At 46.4% G+C, this 6000-nt stretch overlaps 1 protein-coding gene across 5 annotated transcripts in view; it reads right to left on the bottom strand.

Annotated features, from left to right (window-relative positions):
- PLEKHA1 (pleckstrin homology domain containing A1) overlaps positions 1 to 3067 on the bottom strand; it is a 29354-nt gene extending 26287 nt beyond the window's left edge. For 4 of the 5 annotated variants that reach the window (XM_054276622.1, XM_054276626.1, XM_054276625.1 and 1 more), the window contains exon 1: positions 2952 to 3067. The gene's annotated coding sequence lies outside the window, so the exon portion shown is untranslated. Of the gene's footprint in view, positions 1 to 2736; positions 2825 to 2951 lie in introns of those variants that run through there. The other variant, XM_054276623.1, reaches the window with a different exon arrangement.
- Positions 3068 to 6000: the final 2933 nt, after the last annotated feature.

Here is a 6000-nt window from a genome sequence, read left to right on the forward strand (position 1 = left end):
TCATAATTATCAGTGAAAAAGAAAACCCAGCCAAAACCCATCTTGCAAGACAGATAAATGCTCTCATATCACAAGCTATTGTTTGTCTAAACACTGATGCAGAGCTGGATACATGCAAAAGCACAGCACAGCATGCAAGGAGAATTCTCATTAGAACATGTACTCACTCCCCAACACTGCTGCTTTGCTGCACTTTGGAGAAACTGCATTTACCATGATAACTGTCAGCTTAAATAACCAGGAATAGTCAGTAATAAAGACATCGATGGAATTCTAAATCTACTAAAATAGATTAAGAATTTTGCAGGCCTGGCAGCTTGGGCTACATCCAACCCTGCACTGGAGAGTGTGTTACAAGCAGAGACCTGTTCTCATTTCAGTAATGTCCTCAAGTTCTTTCTAATCTGTTACAGTCAATAAAAACTGACTTCTGCACTTCCTCTCTTCTACACCAACTCTCTGACATGCTGTCAGCCCTTATTTGAGCTGAGATAGCTCTGCTGCCTTCTGGAACAAGCCCCAGCTACCTGCAAAAAATGTCTTTTCCTCCTGCACATGCCTTCTGTATTCCCCATGTGTGTTTCTGTCTGTCTTCTGTCACTCAGCTACTACTCCTGAGGAAAAATAAATACAGGAGGAGAGGAGGAGGAGGAGGAGGAGGGAAAGCATGAAGATGCTGCCTGCCTATTTTCTTTATAATTTTCACACTATTTTCTTTATATATAATATATATATCTTCTTTATATATAATATATATATCTTCTTTTCTGTTCTCTGATTTGTATGAAAGCATCTGCCCCCCTGAAACATCTCAGCACTGCACTACACCTGCCAGTGACCCACTGAGCATCTTCTGCTTTAATTTCACCCCTGAAATGCAGAGCTATGCAATGGAACATGAGGCCAAATGTAGCTTTAAAGCAGAGAAATAGCTCAAGGAAATAGATGCCTTTAGAATTTATGAATTTGGAATTAAATCTTCTACACTCACAAAATCAAATCACAACGTGATAAATGCAGGTAGAACTCAGTGAGTCACACAAAGGTTTGTATTTTATGCAAAGCTGACTCCAGCAGTGCAGCACCCAGTGATACCCAGGACACATCAAACCCCCAGGTATTATTTCTTGAATTATCAATTTCTGCATCAGTGCTTATCTATCCCTGAATTAAAAGACTCTCCTCTAAATATCAGCCAGGCCCAGCATCTCTCCCCACCACAAAGAGATTTCAGCCCACTTTGAACACTTCCTCATGTGACAAAGGGGAAAATTGCATTTCTACACTTCTGTGCTTCACAAACCTGACAGCTCCATGCATTGTTACTGCTCTGACTATCTCAACTAAAAATAACAAGTAGGAGGAAACAAGACTGAATGGACCTAAAATGCAAGTTCACTGTTCCATAAGGCAGAGTAACTCATGAGAGAGCAACCACTCCAAGTAATCACACACATTTTCAGCTCCTGCATCAAAATGAATAAATATAAAGCCCAAATATAAAAAATAAAAACAAAATAACAAAACAAAAGCAAAAAAATCCTGTTGCTTTGGTTTCAACAGTGAGAAGCCACTCCTCACATATCACAGGCCCCAAAACTGTAGGAGCAAATATGGCTCTGTCCTGCAGGGTCATGTATGGGATTGGGCAAGGAGAAGAGAAAATTTATCTTTATAGACATTACAGCCTCTGTCAGGAAAGCAAGGAATTTGTCAGAAGGCATCAAAGAAATTGATGCTGTTCAGCTTGCTCTATGCCTAGTAGTCTCTTTAAAAATACTCTGCTTTGAGAAGAAGGTGAAGCATGGAGAAATGGAGCTTTTAAGAATCTAAAAAGAATTTTTAAAAGATTCTACCTCTCAGCTTTACTCAGGTAACACCACTCTACTGATGCCTAATTCAGGTGCCCAGTGTAACAAGTAACTGTTCTGCTCCATTATAAGCACAACACACTGCTTAGTGAAAATCAGACATTTTTCCTACAGAAGGCCCCAAAGCAGCAGCCTGCCAGAGAGAAAACTGCTGTCCTCTCCATGCCACTTTGCAAACATTTGATGCAACAACACAATGCCTTTTACGAAGGTCAGGCATTAGTTCCTCCCAAGGGAGCTGCACAACACGCATAGAATTTAAGTGTGCACAACACACACATACAGAATTCCAGTCTGCACAACACATACAGAATTTAAGCCCGTGTTAAATTCAGCAGCATGTCAAATGCCTATCTGGAATTTTACAGGTGATAAAAACCGCGCATATACCAACAGTGGTTACAGTTTAACATTCATTTATAGTCAAGTTATCCATTTAGAGACACTTTGGCACAGCAAATAATCAGCCCCGGTTGCAGCTAACCCGGACCACGGCTCGGAGCGTGCCAGGAGCCTCCCCGCACATCCCTCTCCAAAGGCAAAGCCAAAACCCAACCGGGCACTGCCGCAGCCCTCCGAGCTCTGCCGGGCACACCGGGGCTGTCGGAACCCCCCGAGCTCTGCCGGGCACACCGGGCACTGCCCGCTGGCTGCCCCAGCCCCTCTGGGCACACCGGGCACTGCCCGCTGCCTGCCGCAGCCCCCCGAGCTCTGCCGGGGCTCCGGAGCTGCAGCGAGCCGCGCGGGCGGCCCGGAGCCCTCCCGCACCCGGCTGCGGGCTGTGCCCGGTACCACCGCTGCTGCCCGGCGTGCCCGCAGAGCCGAGCAGAACCGTGACGAGCAATGAGATCACCGCTCCTCTCACCTCCGGGGCCGTGCCAGCGCCCTGCCCGCGCCACCGGGGCAGCCCGCACCGCGGCGGAGCCCCCGCGCCGCCGAGCGCCTTCCAGGGAAAGCGGAAAGGAAAAAAGGAGGGAGAGGCGGCAGGACAGTGCCCTGCGCGGTCACACACCGGGCAGGCGCGGAAGGAAGGGCATCACCCGGGGCGGGACGAGCCCCACCCCGGGCCCAGGCACTTACTGGAGTGGTGGCAGTGCGGGAGCCCCGTGAGGAGAGCCGGGCGCTCCCCGGGCCCGCTCCCGGCCCCGCGCCCGCGCCCCGCACCGGGAACGGGCTGATCCCGCCGCCTCCGTCCGCGCCGCCTGCACCGCACTGCGCATGCGCCGCCGTGCTACCACCCGTGCCGCCCGCGGCCTGCTGGGACATGTAGTGCGGCGTGGGCAGGGGCGGGGCGGGGCGCGGGGCATGATGGGAATTGTAGTTCAATTACTGAGGGTTTAATCGCGTGTTTAATGGGGAGGCCGCAGCAGGGAGGGAAATGTTGTATACTGTGGATAAAGTCTTCCCTCTGAGAGTGGGCAGGCTTTGGCCCAGAGAAGCTGTGGCTGCTCCATCCTTGGAAGTATCCAAGGGCAGGTTGGACAAGGCCCTTGGACAAGGCTTGGAGCAGTCTGGGATAGTGGAAGGTGTCCCTGGCCATGGATGGGCTTTGAGCCTCTTCCTACCCAAACTGATTTGTGATCTATGATTCTATGAACTGCCATTCACCAGCCACAGCCACAGGATATCTAGCAGGCCAAGTGCCAGATTCTGCGCCTGGGATAGACCAGCCCTGGATGTCTGGACAGATTGTGGAATGACGCTGGAGAGCAAGGCCCTGGCAAAGGACTGGGGGGTCCTGGCTGGTGGCAAATTGAATATGAGGCAGCAGCACCCCTAGAACACTGTACAGTTGGCTTCCCTTACTCAAGGACATCCTGGAGCTAACAAGATTTAAGGATGTAGTAAATCAAGATGTTGATATATGTCTGTGTATACTTTGCTAACGTGGCAAAAAACTCAAGGTCTGTGTACCCCACAGCTGAACTATCTTCACCTCAGGTGCTGCCTCCCAGCCTTTTGCCATCATTCTTAGCAGCAAATGACAATTTCCCCAAATGACGCTTAACCAGTTTTACCAGAAAGTTACTTCTTTTCTAAGCAGATAATAAATTTATACTGAAAAACTTTGTGTTTTCTGAAATAGCAACGCAGATTATTTTTTTTTCCTTGCTTAAAGCAGTGATATCTCTAATTATGGAAATCATTTGAACTCTGCCGCTGCCTGTAAATGCATCTTTGTTTCAAGCTGGCATGTAACAACCCCACTTCACAGCGAGACAAAAGCTGTAATCAGAGCACAACAATAAAAGCTCAAGTCAGCCACAAACAATGCTGCACCATCCCCATGGCAACTTTTCCCTATCAAACCCCGGGGAGGTCACACACTCTGCAGCTGCACCAGCCAGAAGCTGTTCAGTTTGGACTTCATTCACGATTATTCCTACATTTTTTGGGTCGTTTTTCACTTAACAGTGTTTTACTGGAGTTAATACAAGACAGTTAGCAGTGGGCAGCACCATGTCTCTCCCCCACTAGAGTTCCAAAATGACATTTCTCATCCTGACAGAGCTGTGGCAGCTATTAAATGACTGCAGGATCTGTCCTGCCATCACACTGCACGTGGAAGAGCCTTTTACAAAATTGTACACAATTTCTGGACTCAAAAATCCATGCAGTCAAAAGCCATTCCACAGCACATGGAAACTACAGCAGCCTGCAGTCTGATATGCCTTAACTTGCAAATATTTTCTCCAGCCTCCCACACAAGGTTTGAATAACCATGGATTCTGACATGAGCACCCAGGAAAGGCTAAAAAGATGGTTGCATTTAAAAGAAGGAATGTATTTTATTGGAGTTTGGTAGCAAACCTCATATTGTACTGTACCATAGATTCTATCATGGAATACTGCTGTAACTTTGCTTTTAGGATGGCCTAATTCTCCCAATTAGTTGAGGAGACAATCAGGTATATAAAGAACTATTTTTACTTAAGCTGAGACACAAACACTTTAAAATCGCCACATTCTGTCAGCTGTGCTGTTCACACAAGTATTTTCCTGAAATTCACATGTGGAAAACCCAAAGATGAAACGTTGTGAATCTTTGATGTCCAAGACATAAATACAGTTATCCCTAATGCCCCAACTTAAAGCAAAACTTGCTTTCAGTAGAAAGCTTCTAATAGTTCTGGTGTTATGAACTGTAGTGGTGCAGAGGCCACTTAAAGCTCAGCTGAGCTCCCTGGCTTTGAAACAACTCAATATTTTTGTATTCCTCTCTGTGGAATGTGCAAATGCAACAGTTGAAAGTGGTTGTGATGACAAACTGGTAAACTTTGGGTGAGAGGTGACTAGGTGGGCCCAGGGACTCTCCTGCTCTGCACTGCAAAGTCAGCACACACAGATTACAAAGGACAGAATCTATATTTTACCCCCTGTCTAAAAATATTCAAGCACAAGGTCTGCACTGGCTTCTTCTCCATGCAATGCCACTTGACTTCAGTGTAGAAGTTGGTTCAGAGCCCAGGATATTCCAGCAGAACTATGAGACAGACACTTATTTCCTCTCCAGTTGTCTCTATTCATAGTTTTCAAATGCTGGCAGGTATCCCCACAAAAGTCTTCATGGCTGGCAAAAAAATGTTGGCAGAACCCTGCTGTGCCAGTCCTTTACTCAGAACCGGCTTGTGATTCTCCTCACTGAAACTGGTTTGGACATCAATTCCTGCTGGGATTTCAGTTACTCAGAATACAGATTATAATAAATAACATTTGGTGAGTGACCTGCAGCAATATGCACCATCAAGAGCAAGTGTTTATTTCACAAGGTGTAGAAACTCCCAGAGGAACAGCAGTACCTGGGGAGCAGCATGTATCTATCCATATAAATGCAAACACACAAATAGAAATATGCAGATCACATACATATCTTGTAAATATAAATACACAACTTGCAGGTCTTGACAAAGAGGCAGAAATATCCAAAAATTCCAAAATACAACTTTCTAATTGTACTTTCATGATGGATAATTTTACCCAGCAGAGGAAGTTCAGCAACTTCATAGATATGCAGAAATAAAGAGCTATGAACAAAACCTCACTTCATTGCTCTAAAGAAATGAATTCGGCCTGGGACAAAAAGGTTTTGTGAAAACTAACAGTTATGTTGCCGTGGAAAACAGGAAAA

This window comes from Melozone crissalis, unplaced genomic scaffold (genome assembly GCF_028551555.1).
Source record: "Melozone crissalis strain CALT ecotype California unplaced genomic scaffold, PUWL_Pcris_2 ptg000019l_1, whole genome shotgun sequence".
NCBI classification, from domain to species: domain Eukaryota; kingdom Metazoa; phylum Chordata; class Aves; order Passeriformes; family Passerellidae; genus Melozone; species Melozone crissalis.